This window comes from Manis javanica, chromosome 12, assembly GCF_040802235.1.
Source record: "Manis javanica isolate MJ-LG chromosome 12, MJ_LKY, whole genome shotgun sequence".
Lineage (NCBI taxonomy): Eukaryota > Metazoa > Chordata > Mammalia > Pholidota > Manidae > Manis > Manis javanica.
This window is the reverse complement of record NC_133167.1, coordinates 72,161,626-72,181,974: the sequence shown is the minus strand read 5'-3', so window position 1 is coordinate 72,181,974 and position 20,349 is coordinate 72,161,626. Positions and strand designations below refer to the sequence as shown.

The 20,349-nt window shown below is 35.1% G+C and overlaps 1 pseudogene; it reads right to left on the bottom strand.

The window, feature by feature from the left end:
• The window catches only part of LOC140845285 (disintegrin and metalloproteinase domain-containing protein 18-like), a 41,743-nt pseudogene extending 27,520 nt beyond the window's left edge, over positions 1–14,223 (bottom strand).
• Positions 14,224–20,349: the final 6,126 nt, after the last annotated feature.

The window sequence follows — 20,349 nt, the reverse complement described above, 5'->3', positions numbered from 1 at the left end:
GGTATACATTTACTTTGCTCAATGAGCGAATGACTGTGAGGGCATTTCCCTGGGTGATTTTGATTTATTCAAATTTAACTTAATTTCTAAAAATACAAAATCATAATGGGGTATTGTGAATAATTACTGCCTCAAGGCAAGCATATCTGCGTGAGTCTTAGTTGAAGTACTCTCAAAACCTGTTTAAAAAGCTAAATATAAAATGAATTGTCATCAATGACCTATGACTACTGTTACTCTAGCAGTTCTTCAGCGAGGAAATATGATCATACTTGAACGAAACTCACTCTGAACCTTTCAACTTAAAAGTAGACCATGAACATAAAAGGAATCTAAGGCAATTTCAGAAGCTACTGACTTGCCATTTCAATCTCTCTGTAAATCATGAGCCATCCTGTGGATTTCTGCCTCGGTAGCTAATGACCGAAAACCAGACCAAACCATGAGAAAAGGAATGTGCAAGACTATTCTGGAAAATTTCAAACACTCCTACAAAAACAAACCTTCTTTAATTGAAATTTAAGCTTTCTTGACCTTGTGCTTCAGGTTCCTCCACTTCTAGAGGTGTGATAAGTAGTATATCCTCTGGAGGGTCCCAGTTTGAGGTAAAAGAAACACATGAGCTAGAGCAGTACCTTTTCCAAATACCTGGGCACACTGTTTATCAGCAGTTTGGCACCGTCCGTCATAGCAGAACGCAGTCTCCGACCTGCACAGCCGGCCATTGAGCGCGTAGGTGTCCGGGACGCAAGTACTGGAGGTCCCATTGCAATACTCTGTGAAATCACACTCTTGATAAACACTCTTTCTGCATGGAGTGCCCGCCACTGATATCTACGAGGGAAAAAGAGAAAGAAAATCATGTCCTGCGAATGACCACCCTCAGTTACCTACTCAAGAGAATTTTCAAATAAAATACGCCTGATCGTAGATACTTGAGGGAATCCCAGAGTTCCCACGGCTCTGAGTTTTTTGAAGGAAAAATCAGGTACAGTGTTCATTATGCAGCCTGAAGAAAAGTAACTCTCTCAGAGATACGAAAGGATCCTTTCCAACAGAGGATTTGCAACTGTTTTGTGTTCTCCTCTCAGGAGGAGGCCATCCAACTCTACCCGCTTTTGGAGGGGGACAGATTAGTTTAAACACACCTGTCCCTCAAAACTGGAGGAACATTGCCTCTGTCTTTTTGTTCTTGGAGAGACCCAGGAGCCAAACAGCCCTAAAATCCCTTGCTTGGATTTTTACTAGCTTATTTGTGGCTGAGGTACATAATCTGTTTTGCAGTTTCTTCATTTGTAAACTTGAGATAATAATCATTCTGTCAGAGGATTGTTAGTATTAAATGGAATTAATATTTAAGAAGTGCTTAGAGTAACACATGGAATCAATGTATGAAATAGGTTATGACCATCATCATCATATTTAATTATCTGAGAGCAGAAGGGCCTTCTTGCATAGCTCAGGTAAAGAGTAGAGCGGCTGTCAAATATTATGGCCTGTTGATTCAATCGGTCATCCATTGCCTTCCACAATGAAATTCACAGGTTCAAATGCTGACCCACTATATATGCTCTCATACACTCAGAGACATTCTACAATCCAGTCTGACTGAATTAGCACTTCACAGATTGAGACAAAGATGGGTAAGGAATGAAGTGGCATCTTCAAAATGACAAGATAAAAAGGAACTTCCAAGCTAGAATGCCATACCTGGGAAATCCATATTTCAAAAATGTATGAGAGATAAAGACTTTCGTAGGCCAATAATAATTGAGAGAATTCATTTTCAGCAGACCTAAATTACAGGAAAGAGTAAAGGGAGGTCTTTAGGCACAAGCAATGTGACAGTAAACAGAAATCTACAAAAGGAAAAAGAGAGCTGGAAATGGAATTAATGATGTTAATAATAAAGTTTTTTTTACTTTCCTTATTTTTGTGTTTCTAGTATATGGGAGTGTTCTGAGATTAATTCACTACACATGAAGTGGTGTATTATATGAAATCAGACTGATTAATCAAAGAATTGTAAACTCAAGACTACCAGTAAAATGAGTTTTAAAGTATGAACAATACACCAGTAGCAAACATAAAATGAAACCCTATGTCTTATGGTTTTAGAGTTTACATTTAGTTTGCAGAGCAACTGCATGTCTCATCAATGCTACGGGTACTCAAAATAGGTTGGCCACTTTGAAAAATAGATTTTCAGTGTCCTATGAAATTCAATATACATTTACAGCATGACCCAGCAATCTCCCTTATAGATATTTAAGTGAAATAGAACTATGTTCATACAAAATTTGCTTATAAAGACTGTTTATAGCGGCTGTATCTGCATCTCAAAGAACTGAAAACCCGGGTGTTCCTCAGCTGGGGGAAGGATTAACACACTGTGGTGCATGCTTACAATACTATTCAGCAACACAAAAAGAAAAAATTAAGAAACACCACCGCATGAGTGAATCTCAAATGCATTATGCTAAGATGCCTAATTATAATGTTTACCCATATAATGATTCAGTTTATATTACATTTTGCAAAAGCAAAATTACAGATGCAGGAGACAGACCTGTGGTTGCCAGGGCCCGTGGGTGGAAGTGTGGACTGCCTGCAGTGGGGAACAGGGGCATTTCTGGGGGAGTAGTGGTGAGAATGCCTATCCCTTGATTGTGATGTTAAGTTATAAGACTGAATATGCTTGCCATAATATTCAAAAGTGTTCATTGAAATAATTTTACTATAATAAATTATAAGTTATTGAAGAATTGGGCAAAAAGAATATAGGGAGTATTTATGCATATATAATATACCAGTACTGGAATTACGAAATCTTTGTATCATGCCACTTGTTTTCTTATACCAACTTATCTTGAAGATAATGTCGTATTAGCATATGTATGTTTAGCCTGCATTTGTTAAATACCTCTTATACAATGTACATTTATGTGCCATCCAATACCAATAAATATTGTTTGCCTTTATGATTTGCTTTTACAAGCAATTCTATAATTAATATTCTTTACTGAATTTTCCATACATGTGCATGTTTCTAAGGTATATACATGAGAGAACTGGTGATAATCAATTAACTTGATAATTTATACTCAGCTCAGAGATACACAAATATTGTTCACCAGAGGGATTATAGTAATTCAAAATTCCACAACACTGTCCAAGCATGATCTCCATCCCCACTCCTTGGCCAATATCTGATATTGTGTTTAAAATTGCCATTTGGATGACTGCTTTAGGATATTGAATTATTATCTTTATTTATGTTTATTTTAATACTGCAGACAATCAGTGTATTCATTAAATAACTCTATTTTCATTGTTGAAAATATCCTGGGGGCTCCCTTGGCCTATGTTTGTGTGTGTGTGTGTGTGTGTGTGTGTGTGTGTGTGTGTGTGTGTGTGTGTTTGTGTGATTTGTCTTTTACTTATCAGTGTGTGAGAATTCTTTGCATATTCTATATCTGACATGTTTAGTCTGCTACACATTTTGTCTGCTATTTGTGTTAGAATTTTTTGTATGCAATTGGTCATACACCATTTATTTGACTTCACAATTTCCTCGAGAGTTGATATATCTTGATATAGTGATGTGTATGTTTATCCAGCACTTTGATAATTTAGAAAACGGTAAGCTATGGTTTCAACACAGTAGAGTGATCAGTACCAATATAAGATGGCTTCTTATTTCATAGTTGCTTTCCTATCCACCTGTGGTCGTGTTTGTGTTCACTTTTTTGGTTCCTTCCATTATTTCTATATTCTTTTTACTGACTCCACATTAATTCAATTAATATAACCTTTTATTATGACAGTTCAAACCCCTTTTCTAAATTTCAGAAACCTACCTCACAGCTTGAGGTACAGCATGGTCCAGAACCACATTTTGCTGAGCCTTTCAGTTTACATGTTTTGTAATCACAGCACTCCGTAAACAGACATTCCTAAAATTTCATAAGAAGAAATACCATTCTACTTCAACCACTTAACAGCTGTTTCTGAATCAACTTTTTAAATCCTCACTTGTATTCAACTTTTCAATTATACATTCTAGTTATATTCAATGAAGCTTTACTATTTCACTATTTCAATACTATCCAAAAGCATGTGCAAGAACTAAAAACATCTAAAATATCAGTTCATCATTAAATTACCTGAAATATTTGTTAATTAATATTTTTGTTATATATGTCAGGTAATAATTTTTTACCTGAAATATTTGGTAATTAATAGCAAGAACAAAATCTTGGGAGGAAAAGTACGAATTCCCAAAAGAAATCTCTCCCCAATTTCTTTTTAGCGATTTGTTTACTAAAGATTTCCTTTGTGACTAGGGTTAGAGTTAGGCAATATAATAAAAATACATTTAGGACAGTAATCATTTCACTATAATGGAAATGAACAGAAAAAGATATGTCAGTACATGTAAGTTTTACAAGGTAAATGACAGTCAACTATTATTCAAATTAGGTGATAAATAATGTCAACAAACCAAATATTGTTTCCATGTAAATACATTGTAGTGATGTAATTCTTTAATATTTTTATATTCTTTTTTTAATCAAACATTTCCCATTTATTCAAAAATCTAATTTCAAAGATCTTGCCAGTTAGAATGAAGGCAGGATTCTTCTTTAATTTTCCATTTGTTTGTTTCTGCTTTTTCATGTGTTTATGTGAATCAATATGTATTTATAAATATTCCCATCCTAGAATATAGAAAGTTTAGAGTAAAAGCTATAGTTATTTCATAAGAAGAAATATGTTGGATATTTCTCAGCTATAAGTAGGATGCTCAGCCATAAGTAGGATGGCCTTAGTGATGAATAAACACATATTGCCCAGATTCTCCAGGGGTAATCACTTGGTATATTTCAGTGTTCCTGTTCCAAAGTTCAGTACCATTACATGAGTGTATGTATGTATATGAGCAGTAAACAAGGATGCTCTGCCAACCATGGTCATCCATACTGATTACAACCTATCAGCTTTACTTATAACAAGCTAATGAGGAGACGGTGCCTCACTGTTCATTGTCATTATTACTCTGCTTATTAGTGAGTCTGAGCATGAATTTGAATTTTGTACAATTATTTTGTGAATTAAATACATTCTTTTTCCCACTAAATAGTACGAACAGCTTTTATATATTATCCAGTTATCCTTTCTCCCTTTTATATGTTTATAACATTTCTTTGCAGTCTATTGTTTGACTTTTTAATGGTGCCTGCCATTTGGGATAATTTACAATGTTCTCTTTATGCACATTGGATTTTTTGTCTCCTTACCAAGACTTCCATTATGCCAAGATTATAAAATACTATCAATGCTTTCTTCTGATATTTTGTTTTTTAAAAACTTTAGATTAATTTTTTTCTGAAATGTATCTCTATATTTTGTGGAATAATTGTTCAAATATTTATTACTAGTTATTACACTTGTGAATACAGGAACAAATAAATACACACACCTGCATGTGTGTGGGAGGGTGCATAAAAAGAGCTGTATTTGTGTCAAATGGGGGATATTTATGAAGATATAGGTGTCAATGTCATTTTCCTAAGGACCATCTAGAATACATCTATAAGCTGAACAAATTGGATTTATTGCTAGTTTTAGCAAAAGGAGAATACACACCATGATAACTGTGGACACCTCATAAGAAGGTATAATTATAGGATATGGGCTCATGTTAGGTGATTTGGGGAAAGGTTTAAGGAATCTGGACTTTGCTAGCCTAGAGGCTATCAGAAAACAGGGGTACATCTATTACTGGATTCTTCTCTTGAAGAAGAAAGACTATTCCAATGCTGATATTGAAACCAGTAAAGAAGCAGGAATTACTCCTGTTAGCCAGGACAGGAGAGTGTTTGGCCATTTTTGTGACTTGGACAATTTTCAAGGTTTCCCTGTTAGACATAATTAGAGTGACTTTGCTTTTTTCTTCACCCATCATGATCACAGGTGCCTAAGTCCTGAGCATGTTAAGCCCATCCTACCTGTGGCTGAGCATGTTACTGAGGGCAGGAGAAGCCAACAGGGAGACCGGATACTTAGAGCAAAAACATTCTGCAGGGACAGTCAGTGCCTAGGAGGAACTGGTGGGGCACTGACAGTATCTGCTGTGAGCTGGTCTGCCTGGAGCTGTGGAATCTCACAATGCGCAGACCTTGTCCCAGATTACATTGTTTTATTCTATCCTTCTTGAAAAAATAACTGGATTTTTTGGCAGGTAATTGGCACCATATTTAAGGGTAGATGAATTGCAAGATGACAGTGGAAGGTCTGAGATAATTGGAAAACCTATATACATATATACAGAGGCATGCACACAGACTTTTTTTACTTTGGGGAATGGTGGATGATTAAGAGAACTTGTAGGGGTTTAATTTTATGTAAACAAGTGGTGGCCAGCTGTTTCTGTAGGTGGATAAGAAATTCATGTAACTGCTGGGGGAGTAATTATGAAGAAACTTTTATTTAAAGAGGGCAATTGTTAAATATTATACAATAATGATGTTTAATACACTAAATGTTGGTCCTATCTGCTGAGAATATATGCATTGAACTTTTAGTTGATAGACCTGTGGTAGACTGCATATCTATATTTAGAAGTGAGCAAATAGAACAAATTTCACACATCTTGAAACAGAAATGCAAAAATGTTTGGAAATGATTAAGAAACAAGCATTATAATGTTTTGACATTCTTGCAACCACAAGACAATGAAATTCCAGAGAAGTCTACAGAGAAAACAGACACTGAGGGCATCTGAGTTAGGAAAGAAGTGGGAAAAAAAGGCATTCATTAAGCCTATGTAGTCAAAAATCTCTCTGCTGGCATAATCGGGAAGAGTGTGTGCAAACCAAGTTTTCATGATTCATTTGTCTTCTCTACTGAAGAGGGGTGGGAAAGTGACTGACATATCTCATCCTCATTTTCATATCTAAGTTCTATGTAGAGGACATAGCTGCATATCATTCCGTATATACCATGACAACAACTTACTGAAAACACAAGAAATTGTGCTCATATTTCAGTCTGTATATTACTCACTGCTTAACTGCCACAGTCACATTCTTTGTCAGGTTCCAGAATCCCATTAAAACACACTGAATGATTTTGATATGATCGTTGCAACTTTGGTAAGTTCTGAAGACATTTAGCCTCAAGTTTTGAAATAAAATATCTATAGTCTTGCATGCTACAGTTGCTAAAAATCTTTATACCACTGGATCCCCTAAAATAAAATAACATTCCTCAGGTAAATCAATCAGGCAAATAAAACCACATCTAAATAATGCTCCACATGTGACAGTATGAATTTTAAGATGGCTCAAATGAAACCCTTGTACTTTAGCAGAGGTGAAGTCAGCCATGGTTAAATTTTCATTTATCATTGCTAATCTTTAACATTATGTTAACATTTAATATTCTTTTTAAATAAATATATAGAAGTGGAGGAGGAAGAAAATGGAGGGTAAAAAAAAACTTTATGTTTGTAATAGCATACTAAGTGAGTTAAATTAGACTGTTAAATAGTAAGGGAATTACCCTTGAACCTTTGGTACCCACAAATCTAAAGCCTGCAATGGCAATAAGTACATATCTATCAGTAACCACCCTAAATGTAAATGGTCTGAATGCACCAATCAAAAGACATACAGTCACTGAATGTATTAAAAACAAGACCCATCCACATGCTGCGTATAAGAGACTCACTTCAAACACAAACACATACACAGACTAAAAGTGAAGGGATGGAAAAAGATATATCATGCAACTAATAGGGAGAAATATTCAGGGGTTGTAGTACTCGTATCAGACAAAATAGACTTCAAATCAAAGAAAGTCACAAGAAGCAAAAAAGAACATTACATAATGATAAGGGGGTCCATCCAACAAGAGGATATAACCATTATAAATATCTATGCACCCAACACAAGAGCACCTACATATGTGAAATAAATACTAACAATTAAAAGGGGAAATAGAATGCAATGCATTCATTCTAGGAGACTTTAACACACCACTCACTCCAAAGGACAGATCAACCAGACAGAAATTAAGTAAGGAGACAGAGGCACTGAACAACATATTAGAACAGGTGGACATAACAGACATCTACAGAACACTCCACCCAAAAGCAGCAGGATACACATTCTTCTCAAGTGCACATGGAACATTTTCAAGAATAGATCATATAGCAGGCCACATAAAGAGCCTCAGTAAATTCAAAAAGATTGAAATTGTACCAACCAGCTTCTCAGACCACAAAGGAATGAAACCAGAAATAAATTATGTAAAGAAAATGAAAAATCTCACTAACATGTGGAGGCTTCACAACATGCTCCTAATAACCAATGGATCAATGACCAAATAAAAACAGAGATCAAGAAATATATGGAGACAAATGACAACAATGATTCAACACCACAAAAATCTGTGGGATGCAGCGAAGGCTGTGCTAAGAGGGAAGTATATTGCAATACAGACCAACTTCAGGAAAGAAGGACAATCCCATATGAACAGTTAAAACTCACAATTAACAAAACTAGAAAAAGAAGAACAAGCAAGGCCTAAAGTCAGTAAAAGGGGGGACATAATAAAGATTAGAGCATAAATAAATAAATAAAATTGAGAAGAATAAAACAATAGAAAGAATCAATGAAAGCAGGAGCTGGTTTTCAAGAAAATAAACAAAATAGATAACCCCCTAGCCAGACTTACCAAGAAAAATAGAGAGTCTACACACATAAACAGAATCAGAAATGAGAAAGGAAAAATCACTACAGACATCACAGAAATACAAAGAATTATGAGAGAATACTTTGAAAAACTACATGCTAACAAACTGGATAACCTAGAAGAAATGGACAATTTCTAGAAAAATACAATCTTCCAAGGCTGACCCAGGAAGAAACAGAAAATCTGAATAGACCAATTACCAGCAATGAAATTGAATTGATATTCAAAAATCTACCCTGGAACAGATGGTTTCACTGATGAATTTTATCAAACATTTAGTGAAGACCTAATACCCATTATCCTTAAAGTTTTCTAAAAAGTAGAAGAGGAAGGAATATTCCCAAACTCATTCTATGAGGCCAGCATCACTCTAATACCAAAACCAGGCAAAGACACCACAAAAAAAGAAAACCACAGACTAAAAGTTAATATCCCTGAGGAGCATAGATGCAAATATACTCAACAAAATATTGGCAAAGCAAATTAAAAAATACATCAAAAAGATCACCCATCATGATCAAGTAGGATTAATTCCAGGGATGCAAGGATGGTACAACATTCTAAAATCCATCAACATCATTCACCACATCAATTAAAAGAAGGACAAAAACCACATGTCATCTCCATAGATGCTGAAAAAGCACTCAACAAAATTCGACATCCATTCATGATAAAAACTCTCAACAAAATGGGTATACAGGGCAAATAACTCAAAATAAGAAAGGCCATATATGACAAATCCATAGCCATCATCATACTTAACAGTGAAAAGCTGAAAACTTTTCCTTTAAGATCAGAAACAAGACAAGGATGCCCACTCTCCCCACTTTTATTCAACATAGTTCTGGAGGTCCTAGCCACAGCAGTCAGACAACACAAAGAAATAAAAGGCATCCAGACAGGCAAAGAAGAAGTTAAACTGTCCCTGTTTGCAGATGACATGATATTGTACATAAAAACCCTAAAGAATCCACTCCAAAACTACTAGATCTAATATCAAAATTCAGCCAAGTTGCAGGATACAAAATAATACACAGAAATCTGTTGCATTCCTATACACTCACAATGAACTTGCAGAAAGAGAAATCAGGAAACAATTCCATTCACAATTGCATCAAAAAGAATAAAATACCTAGGAATAAACCTAAACAAGGAAATGAAAGATCTATACTCTAAAAATTACAAGACACTCATGAAAGAAATTAGATTCCAATAAATGGAAACACATCTCGTGTTCATGGGTAGGAGGAATTAATATTGTCAAAATGGCCATCCTGCCTAAGGCAACCTACAGATTCAATGCAATCCCTATCAAAATACTAACAGCATTCTTCAACAAACTTGAACAAATAGTTCTAAAACTCATATGGAGCCACAAAAGACCCCGAATAGCCAAAGCAATCCTGAGAAGGAAGAATAAAGTGGATGAATTATGCTCCTTAACTTCAAGCTCTACTACAAAGCCACAGTAATCAAGATAATTTGGTACTGGCACAAGAATAGGCCCATAGATCAATGGAACAGACTAGAGAGCCCAGATATAAACCCAAACATATATGGTCAATTTATATATGTTAAGTAGCCATGGACATTCAATAGGGAAATGACAGTCTCCTCAATAGCTGGTGTTGGCAAAACTGAACAGCTATATGCAAGAGAATGTAACTGGATTATTGTCTAATACATAAAAGTAAACTGAAAATGGATCAAAGACCTGAATGTAAATCATGAAACCATAAAGCTCTTAGAAGAAAACATAGGTAACAATCTCTTGAATATAAACATGAAGAACTTTTTCCTGAATGAATCTCCTTGGGCAAGGGACACAAAAGCAAAAATGAACACACATGGGACTACATCAAGCTAAAAAGCTTCTGTACAGTAAAGGACACCATCAGCAGAACAGGAAAACAATTCCATTAACAATTGCATCAGAAAGGTATCCTATAGTATGGGAGAATGTCTTTGTAAATGACATATCTAACAAGGGGATAAAAAAAGGCAACCTACAGTATGGGAGAATATATTTATAAATGACATATCTGACAAGGGGTAAACATCCAAAATATATAAATAACTCACATGCCTCAACACTCAAAAAGCAAATAACCCTATTTAAAAATGGGCAGAGGATATGAACAGACAATCCTCCAAAGAAGAAATTCAGATGGCCAACAGGCACAAGAAAAGATGCTCCACATCACTAATTATCAGGGAAATGCAAATTAAAACCACAATGAGATATCACCTCACATCAGTTAGGATAGCCAACATAGAAAAGACTAGGAACAACAAATGCTGGTGAGGATGTTGAGAAAGAGGAACCCTCCTACACTGCTGGTGGGAATGTAAGCTAGTTCAACTATCGTAAAAAGAAGTATGGAAGTTCCTGAAAAAATTATAAATACAAATACCATTTGACCCAGGAATTCCACTCCTAGCAATTTACCCAAAGAAAACAAGTTCTGAGATTCAAAAAGACATATGCATCCCTATGTTTATTGCAGCACTATTTACAATAGCCAAGATATGAAAGCAACCTAAGTGTCCATCAGTAGATGAATGGATAAAGAAGATAAGGTACATATACACAGTGGAATACTATTCAGCCATAAGAAAGAAACAAATCCTACCATTTGCAAAAACATGGATGGGGCTAGAGGATATTATGCTCAGTGAAATAAGTCAGGCAGAGAAAGACAAATACCATCATTTGTGGAGTATAACAATGAAGCAAAACTGAAGGAACAAAATAGCAGCAGACTCACAGACTCCAAGAAGGGACTAGTGATTACCAAAAGGGAGGGGTGAGGGAGGGCAGGTTTGGAGAGAGAGAGAAGGGGACTGTGCGGTATCATGATTGGTGCACATGGTGTGTGTGGGGTCACAGGGAAGACAGTGTAGCTCAGAGAAGACAAGTAGTGACTCTGTAGCATCTTACTACACTGATGGACAGTGACTGCGGTGGGGAATGGGGGGCACCCAGTAAGGGTGAATGTAATAACCACATCGTTTTTCTTGTGAAACCTTCATAAGAGTGTATATCAATGATACCTTAATAAGAAAAAGAATATATAGATATAAAACATATATATTATATATATAAATGACTAAGTATATAGAATTTTAATAGACATAAGACATTTCAAAGTAAATATTAATTGATTGGCTATCTGTGGGGAAGATTACCATCCAGGCCTAAAGACAATTATAAAATAAGGTGAGCAAAGGCAGTTGTTTCAAAATACTTTAATTTCTTTCCAAAGCTCCCACTGTGGGGTAGGAAAAAGCTGAAGTAATTATATCAGGGGAACACAGCTTCTCCTGCAGCCTTAACTCTTTCTGAATCCATGGAAGTTAACTTAGCAAAAGATCAATTATTCATTCTTTACATATGCACTTCAGTAGCTGAAATTAAATGGACCAATATAAAAAAATACAGCATTTGATTTCATACTCAATTTGTACTTACAAATTCTAAGGGTGTCTTCAAAAGGCCCAGCAATCCTATTGCACTTCCTAAATCATTTCTATTTTCTAGTCTCCATGACCAAGTGTTCCGTGTCTTCTAACAAAGCTCTTATATTCCTTGCCTTCAGCTCCCTATCAGAAGAGACTGTCCTCATCTTTGCACCTCCATCAACTAAATTACATACATCTTTATCTATCTACTCTCCCCAGACCTTATCACAATAATTGAATATACCCAGCTTTAATTAAAGCCAGACCCTCCACTTATGCACTAGGTTCTATCCTGCTTTACTCAATGATTTTGCTTTTTAAGTCTTCTTTATATCCAGCATCATCTTTTCCTACTTTTCTCTTCATTTCTATCAGTCTGATGTGGAGTTGACTATAAAGATGATATATAGTGTTTCCCATCCATACAAGCTCTCTTTTGATCATAAATTCCACTTCATACTCCCCAAAAGTTTGTATTTATCATCACCATTATTACACATCCCATATAGTTTATCAAGCTCCTAAAAACAGTTTAAATATTTTTGGGATTGTGCTGAATTTATAAGCCTCTTCCGGAAATATCAGCCATTTTATAGTAGGTTTACCTATATATCCTTAGTGCTGGTATACATATGCTGTTTTTTCTAGAATGATCATCCTAATGAGTTTTTGATATTGTTATAGTTCTAACTGTATACTGATTCTGTTGATTTAAGTAGGTAGTCAATTATAATGCCAGCAAATAAAGACAATGTTTGTCCTCTTCAAATCTTTCCTCCTTTTTCTTTCCTTTAAAATACTAGCTAAAACTGCCAGTACTATGTTATATCATTCAGGTTGATGTTAGACATCTTTGCCTTGAGCAGCAACTTACTACAAGAGTCAAACAGTGGCATCATATGTTTACACAATATTTCATAGTCTTCATAAATCTTAAAATTTTCCCTCTAATTCTTTTGAGTGAATATTTCTCAATAGTGGGATTTACTGCTTTCTGTAGTTTTATGTCACTTAAACAAATTTGTTAATGTGAATCTCATTGTGCAAAACATACCTTTCCAATTTTTGATGTGGAGTTGACTATAAGGAGTATAAGGAATAAATTCATTACATGTTGTAAACAACCTCATAAATATATGTAAAGTTAATTATGAATAAAAAGAAGCCTTACAATTCTTCATGATTCATTATGCACGTAGCTCTTGGACAAGAACACTTATTGATGTCATCATATGTTAATCCAATTTTAAGGCCAAGTAGTTGAGCTATAATAACTGAAAATCCCTCCAAAGTTATTGCATCTGGATACTAAAGAGAATCAAAGGGAAAACAATCATATAAGAAGAAAACACATCAAGAAATAAACCATTTTTATTCCTGTAAAATTTTTGTATTTTAATATTGTCTATGTTAAGCTATTTTACATCTTATTTTGATAGGTCATTGATATGCATACCCATACTAGTTAATAGATTAAGAAGCACAAAATGTAAAAAGTAATGAAACTACCAACAGTCTCTTGTTTAAAATTTGGCATGCCTGGCTTCTATAGCCCTAAACACATTCAGTATTTCCAATGGAATCAATATGAAACACATTTATTTAACTTTCTATTAAATCAGCCCCTCCCATTAACACATTTTAATTCAATATGCACATGTGTCAGGCCCTACAATAGATAGGAATGTAGTGCGCGCATGCAAGAAATGGATGTTGTCTACACCTGGAACTTATATTAAAGAAAGGAATAAAGAAAATGCACAGGAAATTGACAACCAACTTCCCAAACAGAGAGAAGTCATGTAAAGTGCTCTGAAGAAAATGAAGTGCTCCAGTAAAGAATTTTGAGGTGGATATAGATAAGGTGGTTAGAACAACCTATTTGTGGAATTGATATTTCAGCTGAGCTACAGAGTCTGGGGAACGATCCAGCAGCATGGTGACGCGTGGGGCGGCTGTGTGGGACTCCGGCCAGCGCTGGTAGCACATGAGTGAAGACATAACCCGGCAGGAGTCAGAGACAGAGACAAAGCAATGATGAGGAAATTTGGAATGAGGAGGTATGAAAAAAAGTTTAGCAGCAGTGTAAAGTGGCATTTCACATTATCTTTGATAAATTGAGAAATTTTTCTCATCTCTTTAATCTATTATAAGCAAAATTCCTAGAACTTCTCTAATTTGTCTACATCAGTTGAAATTTATAGTGAGTAAAATTTAAGTAATTCATACCTAAAGAGAAAAAAGATTGTGTATGTGTGTGAATGAAAATACGGAATATTATGGAGTAACATGGAAATATCAGTTAATAGGCACACTCTCCTATTGTTCTACAAGAGCTAAGGTTAAAAGAAAGGGAAAATCCTAGTATCAGAATTTGAATGGAGGTTAAAGACAGAGTACGAACATGAGAGATGATATTTGACTGGCTGTCATTTTTTAGGGCAAGATGTAGGAAACAGAAGCTGAACTTTTAATGCCAACTCAGAGGACTGAAAGTGTAAAACATAAAACAAATACTAAAATGACAGACTGGAATAGAAACATGTCAACAATTAGATTTAATGCAAACTGTCTAAACATACCCATTAAAAGCCACAGATTAGCAAAATTCAGGGGAAAAAAATGACCCAACTATCTGCTGTTTATATAAACTCACATAAGATAAAAGTAAGTTAAGAAAAAATATGTCAATATTTATCACAAGAAAGCCAGAGAGGCTTTACTAATAACAGTTGCAAGTTAATGTCAAAGAAAAAATTATCAAGGACAAAGGGCATTATAACATAATAAAAAGGTTCACTTCACCAATAAAACATAATAATCTTAAATCAGGCACCAAACAACATAACTGCAAAACTTATGAAGCAAAAACTGACACAGTGAAAAGAACACATATACAAATATACAGTCAGTTGGAGACTTCAACAACACTCTCACAATAAGTGATAAAAAATAGATAAAAAATTGTTTAGAAGACATGAATACCACCATCAAATAATGTCTATAAACTGGCATTTATAGAACACTTAACCACAGCATGATACACATTTTTTCATACACACATTGAGTATTCACTGAGACCACATCCCATTTAATAAAACAAAACAACTGTAAAAGAACTTAAAGAATACAATATGCATTCTCTGAGTATAAAAGAATTGTTAGAACAAATAAGTTTGACAGGAAAATCTCGAAACTCATGACACACAGATACTGCACAACACATTTTTAAACAATTTACGTCAAAAAAGTATCTTTCTGTTTATATATATGTATGTATCTATCTATCACATCCACTCTTACCACTCTTATTGACCATAGTGTTAGAAGTACTAGCCAATACAGTAAGTCAATAAAAGCACACAGATTAGAAAGTTGTCCCTAGTTGTGGAAGACATAATTATGTAATATATGAAAATCTCAAGTGATATTAAAAATAAAAGCTCAGAAAACTAAAAATGAGAGCTTAGAAAGTGAGCAGTAAAATGATAAAATGCTGCTACACAGTCAAATGGAACCTGACACAAGTTGAACTTGGATACAAGTTCAACAAACACAAATCCATCATATTTATATTAGCACAGAACAAATAAAACAAAAATTGAAAACAATACCATTTATAATTTCTCTAAAAATAAAAATATTTAGGCATATCTATCACTTTACTAGGGCTTCCATAACAAAGTACCACAAAGTAGGTGGTTTAAACAATAGTAATTTATTTTCTCATAATTCTGAAGGCTAGAAGTCCCAGATCAAGTTGACAGGGCTGGTTACATCTAAGGCCTTTCTCTCTGGCTTACAGATGACCGGTGTCTGTGGTCACGTGGTCCATTCTCAGAGTGTGTCTGTGTCCTAATCTCTCTTATAAGAACAGCAGTCACAGTAGATTAGTAACGTCCATATGACTTCATTTTACATTCATTACCTCTTTAAAGGCCCTGTCTCCAATACAGTCACATTCTTAGGTACTAGGGGTGGAATTTTAATATATTATTTTGGGAAGACATAATTCAGCCCCATAATAATATAAAGAAAACAAAACATGCATAGGAACTATATGCTTAAAATCAGAAAATGCTGAACAAGTCCAAAGGAAATAGAGAAACATAGCATGTTCATGGCTTAAAAATTACAACAGAGTAAAGAGGTCAATTCTCCCCAACTTGATTTATAGGTTTAATGAACGCCTATCAAATCATTGCCATGTTTTTTTAAAAAATGATTCTAAAATTTAAATAGAAAGGCTCAGTAATTAGAATAGTGAAAACAATTCTGAAATAGAATCAATTTGCCCAATTTTAAGTCTTACCATATTATTTAGAATAATCAAAACAATGTAACATCAGAAAGATAGACAAATAGATCAATGAAACAGATAAGAGATTCCAGAAATAGACCCAGACAAATATACTCAAGTGATTTTTGACAGTGGTGCAAAATCAATGTAATGTCTTCTCTTTCAATTCTGATTTTATTTATTTAAATCTTATCCTTTTGATGCTTAGTATGTTTAGATAATTTTATCTTTTTTAAAAACTAGTTTTGTCAATTTTTCTATAGTTTTTCTGTTCTCTATGCTGTACATAAACTCAAGAAAAAAAGACAAAAATAGAGAAAATGCACTAATTTTATATAATCATGATTACCCTGACATATCAAATAAAAAAATACTCCTTATGAAAAAGACAGCTTCAGTTTAACACCTCATCAACATAAATGCAAAATTTCTTAACAAATTTTACCAAATCTAATCCAACATAAAAAAAAGAATGTATTACGTCCAAGTGAGGTCTATTCTAGTAATGCAAAGCTGGTTCAACAAATGAAAAATCCATCAATAATATACTCACCATATCAACAGACTAAAGAATAAAAACCATTCAGTGTATACATGCAAAAAAAGGCATTTGACAAATTCAACATCCATTTCTGGTATACCAAATAACCAAATAAAAAAACCTATCATTAAAGTGAGTATCGAAGGGAGCTTCCTTACTCTAGAAAAGGGCCTCTAACAAAAACCTAACAGCTAGCATCATATGAAACTGTGAAAGAATGAAAATACATTCCCTTCAAGACTGGGAACACAGCAAGGATTAGGACTCACCTCTTCTATTCAATAAGAGGATTCTGGCCAGTGGAATATGTCAAAGGAAATAAGAGGCAGGCAGATTGAAATGGAATAAATAACATTATCTCCATCTGATGACCTAATTATCTATACAGAGAACCCCATAGTGTACCAAACAACTCATATAACTGTCTCTCCCCGCCTACAGAGGACTGTGACCACAAGCAGCACAGTCAAGGGCGAGTGCAATGAGCATCATAAATACACTCCCATAGCACCTTGTGTATAGGCCTGTGAATTCCTTTCTTTTTATTATGCCAACTTCATTGCAAATACACCACCACTGATCACATGTTTCAGTCAATCAGTGTAACTGTTACAGCCACCCCCAAATGTTAGAGAGAACACACTAAATCCAAAATCTCAAGTATTTTCACCTCTGCTAATAAATTTAATTTGAACCAAAGATCATCCCATACTTCTTTGTCTAGAACCTTTAGTATCTATTTCCTTCCATGTTCCCCGGAATGTATCAATATAAATTAGCAAAATCTCATAAATTGTTTTGGCTTATAAACTACCACCTTCCAACTTTTATTATTAATCTGTGAGCTTAAGGGTTGATGGGAATAGGGTAGAGGTGGGGAAATTATGGTTCATAGACCAAACCCAGCCTGTGACCAGTACAGTCTGCCAATAAGAATGTATTTAAGGACCACTGAGATGTCTCAGAAGTAAGGTGTGCAAAGTTGAGCTGATATTGAAAGTATCAGGTCCCGGTGACAAGAAAGGAGGTCAGTGACCAAGGCCTCAAAAAACAAACTTGCAGGGCAGAATGCTACAGGTTGGTACGGCACAGACACAGTGAAAAGCTCTGGAACGAATACAAGGAGTATTGAAGCCTTAAAATAAGCATAAAATGAGCAGATTGCAGATAGAATTAATCACAATCTCCCTTTCCTTATAGACTTATACTCTATGGCTTTCTTTTGTTCTTATATGAAATTCAGGGAAACTGGTTCTAAAATAGAAAATGATTATTTTATAGATTGTGCATTAAAGGTTGAAAGGTTTCCCTTTTGAATGTATATTTCTCAAAAGAAGATATGAAAGTGACTAAGAACCACATGAAAAAGTACCCAACGTCTAAGATTCCTCAAGGGAGGAACAACCTAAGACAGGCACAGTCACAGGGGGGCCATCAGGTGAGAATTTGGGGATCAACAGAGGTGAGGCTCAGAGCCTCACCCCCCCTGCTTTGAGAGAAATCTTCTGCATCCGTGGATGTTTTGCTGCCCTTGTCTAGCTTGGATTAATACTTAGTCCATAGGCACACACCTGATCATCTGATCATCTACATTTGCCCTCTTACAGCACTAAACTATGTTTTCTACCTTTATCTTGCATCTACCTACCACTTCAGCATTTTATTAATAATAATAATAATAATAATAATAATAATAATAATAAAGGGAGAAATGTGGGATCAACATATAAATCAAGTACAAAAATCAAACGAATATTCATATTTGACCTGATCGTTTATAGGTCATAATGCGTGATCAAAACCGAAAGTTTCTGTGATGAATGCCCTTGTACTGTTCACTATGTAAGAATTCGTTCACCATGTAAGAACTTGTTTGTTATGCTTCAGAAGATTGGAGACTGACGAGAATTAGGCTTGAGATGGATTAATGATTGTACATTGAGCATTGACCCCCCTCTACTGAATTTTATTGTTGTTAACAATCATTTGATCAATAAATATGAGAGATGCCCTCTCAAAAAACAAAAAAAAAAAAAAAAAAAAGAATGTATTTAAAATTTTTATATTTTTAAACAGCTGAAAAAAATCAAAAGAAAAATGATATTTTGTAACAGGTGAAAATTATATGAGATTCAGATTTCAGTATTCATCAATAACATTTGCTGGAACATGGTCATGCTCATAAATTTACACCCTTCCTATACTGGCTTTTGTACCACAATGGCAGAGCTGAGTAGCTGTGACACAGTTTATATGGCCCAGGAAGCCTAAAGCATTCACCATCCGGCCCTTTACATAAAAACTTTGCCAATTGAGAGATTACAGTGAATAGATGTCATGATAAGGCATCCAACTCAAATGAGGTCATTGCAGGATTTCTAAATAAGAGAAGCAAGAAGGCCCATCTCACCACACAGAGGAGGATCAGCTGCTTCAGTGGACAAAATTTTTAGCAGGGCTTGGGGGTTTTAGACTTATTAGATGCATCTTAGTTTGTCCAATGTTACCATCCCAAATCTAAGGTCTCACTCCCTTCCAGTTAATGCCCTAATTATAGAATAACAGGTGTGGAGCCAAGTTGATTTTGATTCTGTGACATGGCTAATTCATTTGGGACATGATTCTCAGCTGTATTGGCCTAGACGTTAACAAAAAGAGAACGAAAGAGAGAGATAAAGAGAGACAGACTACTTTAAAGTCAGCACAGAATCCAAGAAGAAATAGTTTAATAAAAGCAACTGGTTGACAGGTAACAAAATATAGATGAAGCAACAGAAGATGAGGAGGCAACTCTGAGATCTGGAAAGCAGAATGTTGCCACCAACACCAGGACAGGATGTATGAATGAGGAGCTATGGACAGAATCCACAAATAAGTGCTGTTCAGCAGGAGGTGAGCCCACAGAGCTGCTTCACAGGACCAGGAAGCAGTAGCTCTGAGACATTTCCAAGCAGGGACAGAATCCATACGGAGAATCCTATAGTGTATCACACAACTCATGTAACTGTCTCTCCCAGCCTAGAGGACAGTGATCACAAGAAGCACAGTCAAGGGCGAGTGTAATGAGCATAATAAATACACTCCCACACCACCATGTGTATAGGGCCAGTACGTAGAGATACCATGACATTTCTGCCCTCTAATCATCCACATTGCTGAACATACTTAATAGCCAAATAGCAATGCAGCTGGGGAATGTATAGTTCCCTGTGAGACAGAGCAGGGCAGGGATAAGCAGGAAATAGGTCTGAGAGGATGTGGTGAGTGACTGACCCAAAATATGAAT